A 21,424-nucleotide genomic window follows, 5' to 3' on the forward strand; every position below is an offset into this window, starting at 1 on the left:
TATTTAAAAAGTTTATATCAATTGTTAGAGAGATATCATTTGCATTTAAAACCAATTTTGACCAAAATTCATTATGATAAACTAAAAATTATGAAAAATCATTAAAATTTTAAAATGTTAATTATAACCATTTTTCAACATACATGAGATTAAAAACAATGCATAATCATTTAAAATAAAACTCATGCATGCATAAGTCCAAATGAGCAACCAAATAACCAAAATCAAAACCAATAAGCTTAAAGGTTACCCATTCCTTTTCAATGTGTGGCAAGAGCATTTGAATATCATCACTTTCATCACCATTGCTCCCACACACCTACAAGAGACATTTAAGTAGATTTTGGTATCCAAATTTCTTTGGATCATTGAACATTAGTTTCTATGCCCCTTGTTCCTTTGGGAACCCATACTTGTTTGATTTTAAAACGTTTTCCTTTCTTCAAAGGACAAGTATGTTCCTTATGACCATCATAATGAAAATGTGAGAATATTGTCATTATGGAACTAGATGAATTATTTAAAATGATTTTTTTCTTTTGTTAAGCATTCAAGCTTAACTTTTAAATCAAAATTTTCTTTTTCAAAACTTTCAATTTTCATTTTTGAAAGCTCTAAATCCTTTTTCAAAATTCATTTTTGCTTTCAAAAGAAAATTGTTTTCTTGTTTATATTTTGAAATCATGTTCTTATATTTGGAATTCATGGTCTCAAATCCCAAAATACAACTTATTATAAGAATCTTGTAACTCATCAAAAGAATATAAATTAAATTCATTTGAGTTAGAAGCTACCTTGGGCTCTTCACAAGCCATTAAAGACACCACCTTTGTTGGTTCTTCTTTCTTGTTTCCATGGATTTCCTCGAGCTTATTCCAAAGCTCCTTGGCATTCAAACAAGAAGAAACTCCTTCATAGATATCTAGACCAAATGCACAAAACAACATGTGCATGACCTTAGCTTTTTATTGAGCTTTATTTCATTCTTGGTCACTCCACTTCTTCTCATTCTTCTTTGGAGAAGAGTAGTCGTTCTCGATCATATTCCATGCATCAAGATCATTGGATTGGATGAATATCTTCATTGATTTCTTCCAATGATGGTAGTTGGCTCCATTGAAGTATGGAGGCTTCTTGATTGGTAGGGAGTTTTCCATGTGGAATGAGCCGGAGGTGGAAGCCATCTTCTCGGTTGTGTCAGGAATTGGTAGAGCATCTTCTAGGATCGTCTCAAGGATGTTAAGCCTTCTAACGAGTTAAGCTCTGATGTCAATTGTTGGGTTTTACGAAAGCTTGAATCGACAACTGAAAGGATTCACCAAGAGGGGTTGGATCGGTTTTTGTGTTTATGGAGTAAGGAGATTGAAAGATAAAAATTGCACAGCGATTTATAGTGGTTCGACTTCTCAACCAAGTCTACATCCACTACCTTAGCTCCTCACCAAGGATTTTCTAACAAATTCACTAATTTGTTCTTTCTTTTTCAAGGACAAAGAGATAACCTTTGCAACTCCCTAGTTTTTCATGGGCTAAACTAAAATCATTCTCTAGCTTTTAACAGGCTCAGCTAGAACCATAACCCATTTACAATGAAAGGAAATATAAACAAGAAAACCTCTCTAAGGTAGGTGTTTCCAATATTTAAGCTCACAAGAATAGAAATATTTACAAGAGAAAGATAAAATAAGAATGAAAAACTCTTCTCTTGTGTTTGATTGCTTGGATAGTTGTTCTCTTACTTCTTCAAGTGTCCTCAGCTTGTATTTATAGCTTGAAATGAGTTTGAAGTCATATAAAGCCGTTGGGGATGTTTTGGAGCCGTTTGGGGATGATTTTTCTTTAAAACAATGCTATCCATAACAGGGGGTATTGGTACCCCTTCAAGGGGTATCAATACTACCTTTGTTAAATTCAAATTAAACTAGATGTTGCTAGCCGTTGGAACAGGGGTATCTGTACACAGGGTATTGATACCCATAGGGGTATCAGTACCCTTTTTGCATTCGATGTTTGAGCCTTTATAGGGGTATTAATACCTAGTCATATGGGTATCGGTACTAGGGTATTGATATCCATTCATAGGGGTATCTGTACCCATTTGCATTTTTGCTCAAATCCGAATTTAATGGACTTTGAATTATTTTTGAAACCTTTTGAAAACTTTGAATAAATTCAATTCAAGTCCAAAAACATTTTTGCTTGAAATTTGTTATATCGAAACATAGTTCAACACATTAGGCACCTATTTTTAGCGAAAAAGTCTTTAGACGCCAAAAGTCAATTTAGGGTATAATTTAGGGCACTTTTGTATTAAGTCAAAATTTTACAAATTTGCCAACCCTTAAATTTTTATAAAGTTACACCTCATAACATAAAGTTTTACGTTTGTTCCTATGTGTATAATTAAAATATATTACAAATCTATATAATTAGGGATGAATAAAAGGAGATAGTCACCTCTTGAAAAAAAATTATATAATTTATTTTTTATATTTCTATTTGTATTCTTTTTTTTTCATTTTTATAACTTTATACATTAACTCATCCTAAAAATTTATAAGAGAAACTAATAGTGAGCCATAGAGCTCAGTGTGTTCTTAAAGTGCATGTCAAACAACATAGTGATAAATCATAATATTTGAGTAATACATGATATTCACATTGTCAACATATGGAACCCATAACGCAACATATATTGTATTAATGTAATGGACTGCAGCCCAATTCGATCTATCACATCATTATGCCCTTATTGGATTTATCATCTTAACAGACGAATTAATCGATAATTGGATTTATCATTATAAAGAATGAGGTAAATCGATCATCATTGTAACGCTAACCCAATCCGATGCAACATACAAAATGATATGAATAATAAAAATGTTCATATAAAAGTAAGACGCTTATAACACATTCAGTTCATTTATGCTTATTTGGTGTTAGAAATAATTCGACTATTCATAACTAAACTAACTCATGTCGGTGAATATAAAACATGGATATACATGTCACATGATCAATGGCTAATCATATCACATACATAGTACAAACAAATTATATAATAAATAGCATTAAACAAAGAACACACCTCTAGCAAGTTGTAACACTAACTATAAACACGTTTCCCACATTCAGTAGCACTAGGTCTAAGAGCATTAAACCCTACAAGTTTGAAACGTTATTTAAATAACCAAAGCAATTCATATATTAATCATAAAGATTTACGATTCATAAGTTAGAATAACTTGGGCGTAATTCTAAATTTTATTCGAACGGTCAAGATTTATATGAACAAGATGAGATGAGTCCAGATCTACTGGCGAACGAGATCGAATCACCTTCATAAACAATTAATTACAAATAAGACAATTTCCAAATAACAATTACAATAGAAAAAGTCTAAATAATTAATAAATATGGTAAACAGAGGCTTTCAAGTAAAAAAATTGACAAAACATGCTGAAAAAACGGGCTTAGAACGTCGAACAATATTAGAATAGAGGTCTTTGAAAAAAATCAACAGTCAACGGTTGAAGTCAAAGTCAATGGTCAACGTCAACAAGTCGAGTCATGTCAACGGTATGGTTGGATTGGATTGATTCGATTGGACTAGACCGATTCAATTCAAGTCGGTTCAAAAGACTTCATGTTGAGTTAATCGATCGACGAATCGGTCAAGAGGGGTGAATTGGCAATAAAAATTTCGGTGGAAGCTTTTGAAGAAAATTGAAAATATTTGCACATCGATTTAGAGTGGTTCGACTTTCTCAATCAAAGTCTACGTCCACTACCTTAGCTATCCACACTAAGGATTTTCCACAAATTCACTAATTTGTCTTTTTTTAGGACAAAAAGTAAACTTACAACTCCCTCAAGAATTATACCCCAAATTCTTGAGAACACTCTCTCTCAAAGAGAAAATTACAAATTTCGCAAACTTACAGAAAACGTCACAAGGCAAGATGTTTGCACAATTCTAGAACAAAGAAATAACACTAAAAATGAATACAATTGAGCACAAATGGTGTTCTTGAAAACAAAATGAATATTAAATGAAAATAGGCTGAAAATGTTCAAACGATAAGTTCAATGCTTTCTCTTTGATTCTCTCTCAATTCTTGTTTCTTCTTATTGATCAATGACTCCTGAACTTGTTAAATACACCTTCAATTTATTCTGAACGTTGAAGATCATTGGTGAATTTAATAGAGCATTTATGGTGTAATTATCGTTTAAAAATCTGTTGGGAGCGTAGGTGTATCGGTACACTCTCAAGGGTGCATTGGTACACTGCGTGTAAAATTTAAATATTTCGACCGTTATAAGACGGAGTGTATCGGTACACTAATTACATTCGATGTTTCAATAGAGCCAGGAGTGCATCGATCCATTGGTTGTGCATCGGTACACAAAATATTCGATGTTTGGTGTGTATCGATACATCCAAGAGTGTATCGGTATCCCTTAATAAAAATTATTTTTGGCTCGAGTAAGGTTCGAAATACTTTGTAAAAATTGTTTCAAAAGTATTTTAAGACTAAAAAAATAATTTTACATTTTAGTAAGTATTAAAATTGACATTTGAAAATCTTGGAGTAATATTTTGATATTCGAATTTTAATCGAATATTGAAAATCAGATATAAAATCTTAAAATTCATTTATACTTTATTTGTTATATCGAAACATCAAAGTATTGAATTCCTGACTGCAGACAACACCCACGTGTAGAGGGCAACATGTGGACGGCTGCAATCATTATTTTTTTACCAAATTTTGTAGAATTAACTTTTAAAGCAAGAGAAATTCCTTATCGAGGTTGATTCGCGAAAGAAGAAGGTGAAAGTTTTATAAAATTCGAAACTTTCTTGTTTTCACCATCACAAACGACGACAACAAAGGAGAAGGCGAAGACAACGATCAAACAAAGAGAATTAGAGAACTCAAATGGTGCCGACAGTATCAACCACAGTAGACCGAATGATGAAATCATCGAAAAATCGACTATGCAGTTAAGAGAAAGAAGAAGATGTTATATGGCCGTAGAAAAGATGAAAAGGAAAAATAAGAGAAAGTGGGTGTTTAAAAGCCCTAGCTCTTGGGTTAATTACTGATTGAGTCCTCGTACTTTAAAAAATTTGCATATAAACATCAAAATTCCCAAATAAAACTCTAATTTAACCATACTTAAATATTAAAAAAATTAACTCCTAAATTCGGGTTATGACGATACTTTTTGAAAAGTAATGTTGAGCTGGGAGTTAATTTTAGATGATAAGCATTATATATGGGATAAATTAGTGTCACGTGTTACACAAAAGCCGAGCACATCCATCGGTTTCACGTGACTTCCCCGCCACGCATCATCCCCCAATATTACTGTTTAAAAACAAACAAAATAAATAAAGAATGATAATAAATAAATAAAGAATGATAATAAATAAATAAAGAATGAATGATAAAATAAATAAAGAATGATAATAAATAAATAAATAAAATGATAATAAATAAATAAGAATGATAATAAATAAATAAAGAATGATAATAATAAATAAATAAAGAATGATAATAAATAAATAAAGAATGATAATAAATAAATAAATAAATAAAGAATGATAATAAATAAATAAATAAAGGCCGTTTACCTGAAAATAAAAAAAGAAAGGGAGAAAAAAAAGGCAATGGGAGGTGAGAGAGGGCAGCAGAAACAACAATGACGAAGAAGAAGAAGAAGAAGGGCAGACCCTCTCTTTTAGAACTCCAAAACGCTCCCTCAAACAACAGCAACTCCAAGAGCGGAGCCACCGCCAATCGATTCCGCTACACAAAACCCCAAATCCCGTGAACCCTAACTCCCCCCTCAATTCAACCCGCCGGTCCACTCGCCGGAACCACAATCTCGACGGCGGATCCCCTGTTCCCGACTCGACTGACGGAGGAGACGAAGACGACGATGATGACGAGCGCCAACAGAAGAAGCAGAAGCTGTTGCTCGGCCTCAATTCTTCTCGTAACAATCAGCATTATCCATCCCATCCACGCCCGATTCGGCCTCCTACAGGTCCGATTCGAATGCTGATGGTGAAGATCAGGAGGCGTCACTCAAGCGTCGCAAAGTCGCCTCCATCGGGCCCGGATCTGATCAAATGGTGACTAATTATACACTAACATATAAAATGTTGGGCGTTGGAATAGGTTTTCGTGATGTTTTCGGGAGTAATATTTTTTCGAAACTGAAAAAGAAGAAATTTTACCCATTTTGTTTGGATATTTATTTCCATTTTATTTTATTTGAAATTGAACTTTTGGGTTTCGCGCGTCAACTGAATTTTTACGGTTGGATCGAAGATGAATGGACGAGTTTTGACCAAGTCATGTGTTTTTTTTTTATGTTATTGGAAATTTAGTTCAACTTTTTGATATTTGGAGAACTTGAATTAGTGTTGAACACAGTTATTTTTCTTTATTTCCTAATTTACGAATTTTCCATAATTATTTTATTCTTTATTGTCTTTGTATTTAATCTGACCATTATATATGTGCAAACATAATAGATACACAGACCAATCATGTCTGAAAAGCTTCAATTTGTCTTTCTTTTCTTTTCTTTAATAAATAATAATTCAATGTCTGTGTGTGTGTGTTCTTTTGGTGCTCTCGTACTTTCTTTGTGTTGTTGTAGCTTTTTACTGTAACTTTACTCTCGATTCTTCGATGACCAAGGCAAATATCTCTAGCTATAGGTTCTATCTTGGTAGTTAAATAAATACATATGTTTTTATGATAAGAGAGTTTGTCATGTTTGCAGGGAGAAAGGTTATCGAAAGCGACAGACGCTCTTCATGGTATAAAACCAATCTCGATTTTCATGAAAAGGAATTTCTGGAAAGTGTTAAAAAAGTGTTGGGTTAATGGGTTTTTGGCAATTAAACCAAAATTATTATTTGTTATTTATATGTGAACAGGATCACCGGTGGAGTCTGGCCCCACGACACCTTTGCCAGACAAAAAGTTGTGGTGTTCATTCTTGACAGGCTTCAAAAGTATGTGTTATATTGGTTCACTGGATTTTTTTCCCTCTATTTTTATCCTATCATACTCTCACTGGGTTTTGACTGTTTGCTTAATCTACTTCAGGAAGGACACTTACGGGGTTTTCTCGGAGCCGGTGAATCCTGAAGAGGTGTATTTTCTTTTTAATTATCGTATAAATGCATATTACTGATGAGTGGATTTTCAGTTCATGACATAACGCTGGATTGATCTTGATGCAGCTTCCTGATTACCATGAGATTATTGCACACCCAATGGACTTTTTGACAGTCAGGAAAAAGCTTGATGGGGGAGCTTATACAAACCTTGGAACAATTTGAGGTTTGTATTTCAAGCCTTCTCTTTCTCTTCTTCTTCATTTTTTTCTTTTTGATGCTGTGGCAATGCTTCTCTTTGCTGAGTTGATCATAAGGATAAAAATGTTCATTTCTTTCTACCTGGGACAATTAGGACGAGGCAGGATCATTAAGTTGTTCGATTGTTTCGTTGATGATTTTTAAGTTGATATGAAATTATAGGTACTCCGGTTGATTTGTTTGTTCGCCTAGAAATATTGTACTCGCGAAGTGAAGCTTTTTGCTGCCAATTGAGCAAGCCCTCGTTGAATAGGCCGGCATACTATGCCTGTTGAGAATACTGTAGTGATCATGACTGATGAGTTTTAGTTCTTCATTTTAAGTCCAGTGTGTAGAGCATTTTGGTCTGTTAAAGTATGAGTGATTCTTTATTTGGATTGAGGAAATGGATCATTGTTCTCCCTGCCTTTTTACATTTTTGTCAAGTTATATGATAAAGAAGTTAATGGTACTGCCAATGATTGTCCATGATATGGGAATTTGATTGCAGAACTTGTTCTGCTTAGTTTGGATCACACAGCTTATTCATCCCTAGAAGACAACTTTATGTGCTGTGAGTTGGTTTTTTTCTTGTTTAGGTTAACTGAGAAGTTGACATCCTATTGAAACGATTTTGAAGTCGTATGAGTGCTCTTGACTTATCCTGTGGGGAGAGCCTATAGATTTTGGGAACACTTTAAATTTTGTTGTAGGGGATTTAGTTTCCTGCATATGTGATATATGATGTGATATGACAAATTGTAACTTTTGAGTTTGATTGTGCAGAAGACGTTTTCCTGATATGCTCAAATGCAATGGAATATAATGCATCAGATACAATTTACTTTAAACAGGTTTGGCTTAGATCTCAATATATATCATTCCTTTGTTATTATGACTCTGATTTATGCTACTTTAAAAATCTGGACTTGTTGGTTAGGCACGTTCTATGCAAGAGCTAGCTAAGGACTTTGAGAATTTGAGGCAAGATAGTGATGAAGGTGAACCACAACCAAAGTTGTGAGGAGAGGAAGGCCACCTGGAAAGAGCCTCAAAAAGACATTGGAGTCACCGTCTTTTGATCATGTTGGTTCTGAGTTTTCCTCTGATGCTGCTCTAACTACTGGACCAGATGCTTCCAGACATTCTAACACTTACAATTTGAGGAAAGTACCAAGTTCACAGAAGCCCCTCTATGCTGATCCATTTATCAGGCCCTCCTGGGGTTCTCATAGCAATGACAATTATGCCAGCTGGTTGTCTGAATTGGAGAACGATTTCCAGGTTTGATGTTTCATAGAGTGACCTGTATATATCTTTGTTTTTTTTAACTTTTTTAGTTAATTATTGTTTAAACATTTATATTTGTATTGAGCTATGTTTCTCACGCTGCAGCGTCCGTTGTGAGGGCTGTGACGAAGTATGGGAAGAAACATTTTGCAGTAGATGAACAGGCGTGATACCTACAACCTTTCATGCGCTTCTGGACATGAGCAGCCAGTCTTTCCCATCGTGGATGGAGAACTAAAAAACTAATTCCGGTGTGTTTTGTGTGTGTGTGCTTGAATAACAGTAATTAATGCATCACTTAAGATTAATCTAATTAATTGTATAATGGCAGTTCAATCAATCTTAAATTTGTTAAGCACGGGTCTGGGAATCCTAAAATTACTTTCTTGCATAATAAACAGTATATATTCATACATCTAACCAATAGGAGCATTTATAAAAGCAAAATAGAAAACAATTGAGAGAATGGGAAGATTAGAATGCTAAGTTGCCCATATACCATGGCAACCTCATTCACCAATGACTTTTATCCCCTCAATTTTATGTGTAATTGTAAAGTTTTCCCCTTTTCCATGTGTATCAGGTTGGCTTGAGTGCTGAAAACGGTTATGCTACAAGCTTGGCACGTTTTGCTGCAGATCTTGGACCTGTTGTTTGGAAAATAGCTTCAAAGAAATTGAAGTGTTTGCCTAGAGAGTGAAGTTCGGTCCTGGATGGGTAGGAGAAAACAAGATTGAGCAGCCGCGATTCTCGTTTCCGAGAAGCAGATATCTTCAGACTCTCTATCTGATAACTATTCAGTAGACCTTTTACTTCCAACTGCTTCTGGTTCAACCTCTATGCTGCAAGTAGATCTCCTTTGCAAGGTAATGAAGATGCAGAACCAGAAACTGTCAGAGGACCAAGCTCTCAGAACGACTCGACATCTGCACCAGCTCATCAGTTGCAGCTAAAATCTTTACTGCACTCAGGTACAAAGGTTCTATTAGTGATTATTCCCTCAACCCAGATTGGTAGTGCAGCCCATGTCAGAAAATACTTCAGTGGCTTTTCAACCACAGGGCATGGTTTCAGGTAGCAGCTCCACCATGTGGCGGATGCCAAACCGACTAAATTTGCCAATAGTTCTGCAAATGCAATGGCTATGGTGTCACATGGGGCTACTACTAATGCGGGGCTTCAGCAGAAACCCGATAACGAACAAGATTTCCTTTCGTTTCCTCCCGATCTTAATGTGAGATTCCCGGCACCAGGTTCACCCAGTTCTAGTTTGCCAATTGGTTCACCCCAGCGCCCAGATTTAGCATTGCAACTCTGATATAATAAGTCACCAATCCATTATTTCCAAACGATTTGACGTAAAGGTAATTGCAGTATTAGATCTTCGTTCCCTGGATAAGACTCAATGGAACTTGCCACATTCTTCATTGGAAGGTTCATTGAGTAGCAGTTGTTCTTAAGATCAAATTGTAGGGAACATTTTGTACAGATTGATATGTGAAATTATTCTTCATAAGCTTAACAATTTACAGATTTATATTTCACGTCTAACGATTTTTTAACATAGTCTAAAATGACTAAGAAGTAAAATTTGTTTATAATCTTTCTTAGTTATTGATAATGCATACAAGTTGTGGTAGACATTTGAATCCAAGACCAACACGGATAATAACATTTCATTAATTATTGATGTCATTCAATGAGTTCTTCAATTTTTTTATAGAAGTAATTAATTTTATAAAAAATATCTCGAATATAATGAAGATTTACAGTCATAATAAAAAATTAAAATCATCAACAAATGAACCGCAAAATGACAACAATAATTAATGGAATGTTATTATCCCTGTTGGTCTTGATTGCATAAGCAAAAACGAACAGTAAAATGAGATTAAACTATTGAAAGATCATCGATCAAATCGTAAATTAGAGTCGAGATACATGAAAAAAACTATCCAAGAACGCAATTCAAGTATCTAAATTCAATATGAGAGTCTAAAGTAAAGAAAATCAGTATGATTATAAATAAGTATCATCTTAATCGCACAAGAGTTAATAAATCAAACTTAACTTGACCAAAACCTATACCTGAATAATATAAAAAGTGATACAAAATGACATGAAACTTATATGATGGACTTGAAAAATCTAATAAGCTAACTGCGTTGATATGAACCCGATACATGCAAGTTAATGATTTTTTTTTTGTCGTCCCGGTTCCAAGACTTTACTTTGACTAATTCGAATTGATCTACGTCGCACATCTAATTTTGGTGGGTGAGTCTCCTAGTAGAGATTTTCTATATACACAAGAACTCGAACTAGAAATCTTACTTAAACAATATCAAGTTGTTTACCACTCTTGAACAATACTGTTGGTAAGTCTGCAATGCCTTACATCTAAATTGATCAAATACATTTGTACGCATGTTAAAATATTTTATTACATATCAAAAAGTATACAATAGTACCACACATATTTCTAAAAGAAATTTGATTGAAACTTTAAATACAATAGTATTAAAAGTGACGGTCATAAATATCATATATATACACAAAGTGGATGCATTTATGTTATGTAAAATTCTTTTAAATTAAATGGAAAGTGTAGACTAATCAATTACTGTGCTGTATGGAGCATGGTTTGCCAAATTTCAACAAATTCCACCAATCCCAACGCATATAAATGAGTTGACTCATCCAGTCCTCAAGCAAGCGGGAGAAATTATCATCCACCAATGCTCTGACTTTTAACACTGGAAATGGTTTTAAGTGTCTTAGGAGGGAAATAATTTGCACTTGATTGGAATGCTTATCGTTTGGATCGTATTTATAGGAGGGAAGTAATTATGCAATTTGATATTTAAAGGTTAATAACATTATAATGTTTGTTTCAGATTAATTGGTCCAATGATGTTAATGCTACAGTGCCTATGTATGTCGTACGCGACAAGGGGAGATGGCGAGATGCCATGTACTCCCTGTGTTCCCCATGATGTGTCGCATGGATGGTAATGTGTCTCCCCCTCCATATCCAACTTGAAGCAAGGGAGCAGATTAGCCGAGCAACGGAGATTAGCCGAGCAAGGATTCAGACTAGGCGAGCAGGTGAACAGGACTAGGCTATTAACTTGAATTTGATTGGATTCAATTCCTGTAGCCACCTATCAACTGAACTAGATATAGCTTTAACATAAAAAAAATCTCAGGTATATAATGTATGAATGAGGAGCTTGTTCGGGAATGAATTAAACAAAAAAAAAAGAGATTGAAAGGGAGAATAATTGACGAGGGAGCATTTGCTTACGATTTTGCAAGAGAAACGGTTAAGTGTGAAAAAAATTTATTGAAGTATTTTACGATCATAGTATATGTACCTATATTTTTTATTCTAAATACGTACTTTTAATTTATAGAGAAAATTAGCAACAACTTTTTCATAATTGTCCATTATAATGGACATATTATGAAAATGAGGTATGAGTTGTTTTTCAGTGTGAAACCCTATAAATTGATATTCAAAGGGACATGATTTGTAGAAATGAAGTAGAGATAGAAAGAAAAATTCGAGCTACAATTAATGGTTTGAAGTGCAGGTTTATGGTATGTCACAATCTAGTTAGATATGCTACATACCACTTGAAGAAGATGATGATATTGGAACCATGAATGATTACATAAGTCAACAAATGTTGCAGTATATGTTATTTGTGAGGTGTGTATCCAATGTTCTAGGGTTATCAGAAATGTGGTTAGAAATTCATCTCAAATGGCTTTCGGAAATGATTTTGAGGACTCTTCATACAGGTCGATAAATAGTTTTATGGTGTTATTGGAAAGTGAAAATGAAGTCAGTAGGAAATCCACAACAATAGAGTATAGGGTGAGAAGCATATATCATTCGAAATTGACTATTATTATGTTGAAAATCATGGAGAGAAATACATGATGATTCCATCGAGATGAAGAAACTAAGGAACATGTTTTGGCCAACTATGACAATATCTACGGTGGTGGTACACCTGATTTATCATGATGAAGTTCCGACATTGTTTCAATCGACCTCTCATGCACGAGATAAATTATGACGCAATGAGGGCACCTGAATTTCCAGACATGCCACATTTAACTTCATATCACATGGATGTATCATTCAAAAATTCAGGTGAATTTTCAGTTGGGATCCAATTTAGAGGAAAAAAATAAAGCTCGTTGGCAATTAAAGAGTATTCTATCAAAGGCCATATTGATGTCCACGTTGCACAGTCCAACAAGAAAACCATATATGCGAAGTGTGTTAAATATGACCCAGAGTGCAAGGAAGATCAGAGAGTCGAAAATTCAAAGGCACGATACTTGGGTCATCACAAGGTATAATGGTCCTCACACATGTTTGTGAAACTCTATCGAACAAGGCCGCCAACTTTATACTCGATAATATGTGAATAAGTGAAGACGTTGGTTGAAAAAAATCCAATGATCTCTAGTTTAGTGTTAGTTGCATCTATTTGAAGCCAGTTTTAATACCATGTAAAATACGACAAGGTTTAGAATGCGAAGTTGAAGGAATTGAAGCTAACGTATGGAGATTGGGATACCTCATACAATGAGCTATTATATTTGTTACAAGCAATGAAATGATCCATCCCAAGAACCATAATGAAGTCTCAAACCTTGTTTGTATATAACAAAAAATGTTAACTTATTCTAGGGAATAAAATATTTAATAGACTCTTTTGGAAATTCAAGTCATGCATAGAATTATTTCCATTTTGCAAACGTATGGTCCAAGTAGATGGTACGTAGTTGTATGGTCAATATAAATATGTATTGTTGATAGCAGTTGGGAAAGATGGTGAATGAAATATCTTCTCAGTTGCATTCGCCATTATTGAAGGAGGGACAGTAAAGGCTTGGGATTTCTATTTGACCAATCTACGTCAATAGTCGTTTGAGAAGATGGAGCTTGCTTGATATTTGATCGAGGAACGGGCATTTTGGCAGTAATTCAATGATCAAGAAGTCATTGAATACCTCTTCATGCATCCCACATTTTGTATATGCCATATTGGAAGAATAGTATCTATAAGTTTCATAACGCCCGCATTCGCAGTGAGATGGTAAGCATGGGTAAGTTTTGTTTATTTTCAATATGCATGTATCCAGTTATATGTTTTTTAATTAATGTTTAACATAATATATATTATGAAACAAGATATGAACTACGTCAACCAAATTTTGATAAAATGTTAGAGAATTTAAAGGTGGTTTATGATGAGTGTTTGGAATTGGGCTTTGAGAATTCTGCAGGAAAGGCGATACAGACACATGACACCAAACCTTGCTGAGGCCATTAATTCAGTACTAAAAGGTACATGTCATCTCACAATAACAAGTGTGGTAAAAAGAGACATACTTTATATTGGCTAAGGTTTGTTCTGATAAAGGAAGAGAGATTGAGTGTCTCATAAATATATCAAACTTGTACTCATGCAGTGGTGGAAGCAAACGAGCAATTGACAACCTCAATCATGCAGTCGATGCATGCATGTATACTGGTATAAGCATGTACGCTTTTGTTGATGAGTGTTTTCACCTATAGAGGATATTAAATATTTATAACTATATATTCGAATAAATTCCAAATGAATCATATAGGCAGAAAGGCTCATGATGAATGACTGTCAAATACAATGCTTCGTAGAAGTCCAAAGGGTCAACCTACGTCCACTCATATTCATACCAATGGATTTCATAGTACAGAGAAGGTCAACCAAATATGCACGGTGTAGGCCTCATCAGTAATCATATATGTATTTATATCTGAACGATGTATTTGTATCTGAACGAACAAATAATAGAATTTATGCTTTTATTTCAATATGAATAATTCTTTTTATTTAGGGTAATATGCATTTCTTTGCAGTTGGTTGGAATTAGGGAAATATTATTATGATATTTTGGGATTTGTAATCATAGTTTTAACTTATTATTATCCAATTTAAAAGTAAGGAATTAAATTGATACAGTATAAATCTATACCTTCCTATCCACACAAAATATTATGGATTTGAACTTGTCAAATAGTCTAAATGGATAAGGAGAATATTATCTTTTCTGTAAATATTTAATTCAAATAATTGTTTACAAGTACATGTGTATTACTAATAGTTAATTTTTAAAACAAATTTACCCCTAAATATAAAATTTTATAAGTTTAAATTTGATCTTAAATAAAATTTTACGTCAGTATCTGTTTCAAACATTTTACGTGCACCTTAATTGACAAGAATGAAGTCTATTATTCAATTATTAATATTTGAATCAAACGGGAATGAGTAGACCAATACCCTCAAGAAAACAATTTCTTTTCATATGTTCCAAACATCCAAAGTACCGAAATAAAGTTGATCTAAAAAAAATTCTTTTTCTCTACTTGCATAAAAAGGAATAAAAAACGACAACTGTAAAGAATATTGATGTACTGTATTCTAAAATTAAAAAAATAGTATTGAATTTTAAATTTTAACTTGTTTAATTATTCTATCGACTTGACTCAACTCGGCTCGAGCCATCGGTATAGTATAGAATTTTGTTAAGCTGAGTTATGCCTTTGCGTTGTTCATCCATGCCAAGCCATCCATGCCAAGCCATTTTGAACCCTTCGGGTGTTTGAGAACCGAATCATTTTCGAGTCAAAAATTTCAACCTTTCATCTTTCGCGTCGCAAAACATTCTCTCCCAACGGTCCGGTTTAATGGGTTGGAACCCTAACCCGGGGGTCCGATCCTTAGACATCGGGTTAACCCTCGTCTTCCAATCTGCAACGAAAGCCGATACCCTCCGTCGGAACTTGGTCATGAACTCAGGCCACGCTTGGTACTTGTAATGATTGATCACCGCCGCCTCCAACGACAACTCTTTCCAACTGTAATAACTGTCGTTCAAATCAAAGTGATGGATCACGTTATGCAACGAATGCACCGCATCCAATCGATGATCGATTTGTGGCGTTCCTCGGTCTGTCGTCTACAGTTGTATCCCTGTATTACCCCCTTTTCCGGTGGTTCTTTTGATCCGACGGCCCGAAATCGTTGCACTTGATCGAAACTTGACCGGTTGGTCGATCGGATGGTGTTGATAACAAAGATTTAAGCATTGTTTTCGATGGTCGAGATGCGTTCTTAAGCCATGATGGTGAGAATATGAACTCATCGACATCGACATACATCATCCATGAGCATGAATCTTTGAAGTAAACAGCGCTGTGAGAGATTCGGCTTCTTGGGTTTTAGGCCAAACCCAAAAATTCTTTCGATATTGTAGTCTCCTCCTTTGTTGAGCTCTTTATGACCATTTCGAGATTGTCGACGCTGCCATTGTCGTATAGGATGAACTTGTCGACGCCAATCACGGAATAGTAGATGATCCATTCTCTCTAAGAACTTCGCCACGTTGTAAACCATGGTGGTGGTGCACAATAGCGGTTTGGGCTTCGAGTTTGATGGCGTGCGCCTCGGAGAGTAGTGTAGTGCAACCGAAGGGACAACCAGCTTTTCGCTTCGGATTTCGATGGAGACTTTGATTCTTTCGGCGGAGGCGATCGTGGGATGGTGGCATCTGAATAACTCCTGTTTGGAGCTGGTAACGACGGTTCTGACGGCGTTCTTGATGTCGTCACCGAAAACGCAACTGAGTTCCTCTGGGGATTTATTGATTCCTTGACGGTGGTTAACGCCCTTAACGAAAACAACCACGTCGGTCTCGGTGGAGAAACACTCGTACGCCAAGAAGTCCCACCGCGGCATCACCGGCGAAGCGAAGGTAACGTTCCGTTCCTTCTCTTGAAACCTCTCCAGAACAGGCTGGCGAAACGGATGAAGTCTTCGGTTCCGGTTCGGTAGAATGCACTTGAATGTCAAGGCGCCGCTGAAAGGCAACATCCCGGAGAAATTCGCCGGAGAAGCCTCGTTTCTCGGGAAAAAACAATACAAACCACCATCACCGTGATTCAGCGTCAATGGGATTTCATTATGACCACAACAAGGACTTCCCAGTTGGGCAGAAGAAGGGAAAACGAATCAACAGGACCACGAATCAAGGTGACGAGTCGAGTTCGGGAAGTGATATCTTCTCTAATAGCATGATTAAAATTCCGAGTCCTTGAAGCGAACGGTGAGGTTCTGGGGGCGGAAGCGTAGGTTGGAGGGGAAGGAAGATATGGCGAAGCGAGAGAGGAGGAGAGATAGAGAGCGAGGCAGGGAGAACAAGGAAAACGGTGAAGGTGGTGGGAGCTTTACGAGGCATTGTTGGGTGAAATGAAACTAGTGGGAGTTTAGCATATTATTGTCGGGATTCATTTTTATATTCTCAACTAAAACTCAAATCGTAACGTCATCATTCTTTCCCTAATTATCCACTTTTGTTTACCTCTCTCTCTCCAACAAGTATTCGTATTAATTATCATTTTAAAATTAATATAATGATTTAATTTTATTAAACTGTAAATTTCATTTATCTATTTTATACAAACTAAACTTTCTATATTTTACAAAAGTCAAAAGATTAGTCTAATCGTACATACTATTAATTCATAAACTAATATTTATACATAATAAACTAATAAAATTAAAATATTTTCACGATTTATGCAACAGAAAAATTCAATAATTAAATTTATTTCAAAAGCTTCGGTAAGAATGTATCGAGAGAATATTAAAAGTAATTAGATTATATGATATTTTTTTAAAAAATCTCATATAATCTAATTTTTATATATATTTTACCTAATTTTATATTTTAAAAATTTAATATAATTTTCTAAAATTTAATATTCAGATATAAAATTTAGAGTCCGTCACTGTTTCACAATACATTTATATGTTGACTACCTTAAGCGAATTATATCCTTTGATTGCTTCAGAGTTAACCAGCCTCTTGCTTTTCCTTTCCATATAATATATATTATCAATATGACCCAAGAGGGCACTCCAAGAACATTTATTCATTATTAAACACAGTAGAAATGTCTCATCATAACATGTATTGATCATTAATTAATTAATAATTTCAATTTAATAAGAGTTATTTTAACTAAAAATTAAAAATTAAAGATTTAAATATTAAAAAAGAATTAAGATGACTATTTATACAAACATTAAGAATTAATTTTGTCATTACATAAAAAAACTAATGGAACTTCGTAACAAGGAAATGAAATCTAAACGATCTGAAATTCAACTCAGGCCCATTTGATGTTGGACCGTTGTCTTGAGTGGGCGGGCTCTAAATAACCCGTATTCTTTTCAATTAGGAAGGGAGAAAAGAAGTGGTTGAGATTCAACCCTAAATTAGAATCAATCAAGACTTGCTAAATCAAGATTAAAAATAAGAAAAAGCATAAAATTTTATTAGTCATTAGATTTGTTACACCACATTTTTCTATAAAAAAATATGTGAAAATTTAATTAATAAAAGGGTAAACTCTAAAACTAGTCACCAATTTTAGGATGCTTTCATTTTAGTCACCAAGTTCGATGAAATATACAAGGGAAACGTTTTTGTCTTATTTAGAAGTATCAAATGGACTTGACATGATGCATTCTTGTCCTTTTCTAACACAAAAAGCATATTAATATTTTTTTTTCTTAAGTTCCTAAAATCGAGAACGTACCCAACACCCAAAAAGTATACTTTTTGAGCATTGTTGTATACATTGAGACATGAGAGGGACACTTTTCCTTATTCTTCCCAACCCCACAACCACTAAATGCTCTTTTAATTTGTCCTTTAATCAACTACTATCACTAAAATAATCTATTCAATAAATTCAAATCTCATCATATGAATAGATATCAACGAATTAAAACGATTTTAATAATTAAATAAATAATTATTATTTTTAAAAGTATAGGATTTAAGCACATCATGTATAATAATCACCTAGTGTTAGGATTTTCGGAAGCTCGAAGCGACAACCGAAACGGTTTGCAAAGAAGGTCGGAATGGTTTTGTGTTTAGGGAGTAAGGAGATTGAAAGATAGAAAATGGCACAGCGATTTAGAGTGGTTCGACTTATCAACCAAAGTCTACATCCACTACCTTAGCTCCTCACCAGGATTTTTCAACAAATTCACTAATTTGTTCTTTCTTTGATGACAAAGATAACCTTACAACTCCCTAGTTTTTCCGGGCTAAACTAGAACCTTTCCCTAGCTTTTCACGGGCTAAGCTAGAACATTTCCCTAGCTTTTACACGGGCTAAGCTAGAACCTAACCGTTAGTATTATTAAAAAAGTGAAAATATCCGAATTACAACAAGAGTCTACAACTATCATCATAATTTAAAGAGAAAATAACCTCAGTGACGAAAATGCCTTATAATATACGATTTAACCAACTTTTTTTGAATTTGCCAAATGACCAACAAAATCGCAATGCGATCTTAAATTTGCAACGCGAGCTCTAATTTTCAACTCAGTTTCCAAATTCGCAACGCGATTTTGCGATAGTCCAGGTTCGCGTTGCGATTTTCCAAATTTACGTTTAGTCCAAATTCGTTGAGATAGTCGAAGTTCGTGTTGCGATTTTCCAAATTCGTGCGATAGTCCAAGTTCACGTTGCGATAGTTAGTCGAAGTTCGCGTTGCGATTTTTTCAAATTCGTTGCGATAGTCGAAGTTTGCGTTGCGATTTTCCAAATTCGCAACGACTGGTGGTATTGCATTTGTTTCTTGTATTACCACGACCACGACCACGACCAAGACAAGAGACGAGACGACGGGACGAGGCGGCGGCGCGCGGCGGTGCGCGAGAGTCCCCCTTATTCTCTTCCACTCAACAAGGAAGTGAAATCCAAGGCTTAATACCCATTCCCAATAGTGTTTCCAATACTATGTGGGATTGAGCATTGCCAACACTTGGGAATCTTATACACTATCGCAACACATTCTTTATTGTTCAAACTAAGATCTTACAATGGCTTGTGAATCTTATACTATCGCAACACATTCTTTATTGTTTCAAACTCCACGTGAATTTGGAATAGTTCAAATGTAAACTTATTTTGGATTTTTTCACTATCGCATACTTTTTCACTATATCAACAACACGTTTTTCAAACTCTCGCAACACATTTTCAAAATCGCGTTGCGAATCTTACAATTGATTGCAAATTTGGATATTCGCGTCGCATTGCAAATTTGGATATTCGCGTTGCGAATTTGAAAACTGAGTTGAAAATTAGAGTTCTCGTTGCGATTTTGTTGGTCATTTTGGCAAATCCAAAATAAGTTGGTTAAAATCGTATATTATAAGGTATTTTCGGTCACTGAGGTTATTTTCTCTAATTTAAATACATAATTTAGACTTTTCCTATAACATTGAAACTAGCTACTTTTGATCATATGAGGACTACACATGAAAAGTTTAAAACTAAACCAAGAGACTTGAACAAAAATATTATGAAAAATCTGATTTCATCGGCAAACGAACCACAAAAGGGAATTAAGCTATTGAAAGACCATCGATAACTGCAGATCAGGGTCGAGTGTCGTGAGAACTATAAAAAACGCAAAATCAAGCATCCAATTCAATCCAAAGGTCCATAGCAGAGAATATCAACAAGATTCGAATAGGTGTCATCTTAAAGAGTCGTGGCATCGTCAATCCAACTAGGGATGCACAAAGTCGGATTTAAATCCGATCCGGATCGGATAAAACCGATCCGATTTTTCACCTAGCCAAAAAACCAGATTTTAAAAAAATCGGTTCGAATCCTAACGGTTTGGAGGGCCGGATGGTGTAACTGGTTTTGGTTTGAAAAAACCAGTTTTTAATCTGGTAAAAAAACTGGTCTTCCAATTTTTTCCCAAACGGTTATATTAATAGCTATTTTTAAACCCCATATCATATTTTTTCAGATAAAAAAATCAATTTTTTATCCGGTTTTTTCAAACCGGTTTTTAATCTGGTAAAAAAATCGGTCATCCAATTTTTCCGAAACCGGTTATACTATCCGTTTTAAAATATTCGATCCGGTTTAAAAAAATCAGTTTTTTCCCCAAATTCGGTTTCGGATATTTTTTGTGCAAAATCGGATATTCGGATTTTTTGTGCACCTCTAAATCCAACACTGAGAAAACATAAATAAAAGAACGGATAAACGACCGAGAAAAAAATTGAAAAATATGTCACAAAAATAGAGATAACATACTACAAAAACAAAGATAAACATGCAACACATGCAGATTATTCTTATTAAAAAAAAGAGAATCAACGGTCGATAATTAATATCAAAATCGATATCATGTCGGCTAAAGAAAATAAAATAAAATAAAAGTTGATATGAACTTTGAAATTGATACAAACTCAAAGAAAAAAAAACAAGATAAGACACGGGTTAAGGAAAGGATGGGCGAATTATATTTTAATTTTAAAATAATATTTTTTAGTATAATACATTTAATTTGATTTTAAAAATAATTTAATAATATAATATAGTTTTTTAATCAAAAAATATAAATAGATTTATTTATTTTTTAAATAACATTTAAAAAATAATTTTTTCTTATTTCTATTTTTTCAATCTCTATATTTCACTATTTAATCTGATTTTTTAAATAATACATTTATAATATTTTTTAAAAATAAACTAAATAATACTTTTTTAATGATAAGGAAATGCTATTTAATTTGATTTTAAAAAATAATTTAATCTTATATTTCATATAATATAAATTTCATC

At 34.2% G+C, this 21,424-nt stretch overlaps 2 pseudogenes; one reads left to right on the forward strand and one right to left on the reverse strand.

The window, feature by feature from the left end:
- The first annotated feature begins 3,548 nt into the window (after positions 1–3,548).
- Positions 3,549–9,350, forward strand: LOC120126469 (annotated as a pseudogene).
- Positions 9,351–15,176: 5,826 nt separating this feature from the next.
- Positions 15,177–16,987, reverse strand: LOC120126470 (annotated as a pseudogene).
- Between the last annotated feature and the right edge of the window lie 4,437 nt (positions 16,988–21,424).

Source organism: Hibiscus syriacus, unplaced genomic scaffold (assembly GCF_006381635.1).
Source record: "Hibiscus syriacus cultivar Baekdansim isolate YM2019G1 unplaced genomic scaffold, ASM638163v2 tig00110458_pilon, whole genome shotgun sequence".
NCBI classification, from domain to species: Eukaryota; Viridiplantae; Streptophyta; class Magnoliopsida; order Malvales; family Malvaceae; genus Hibiscus; species Hibiscus syriacus.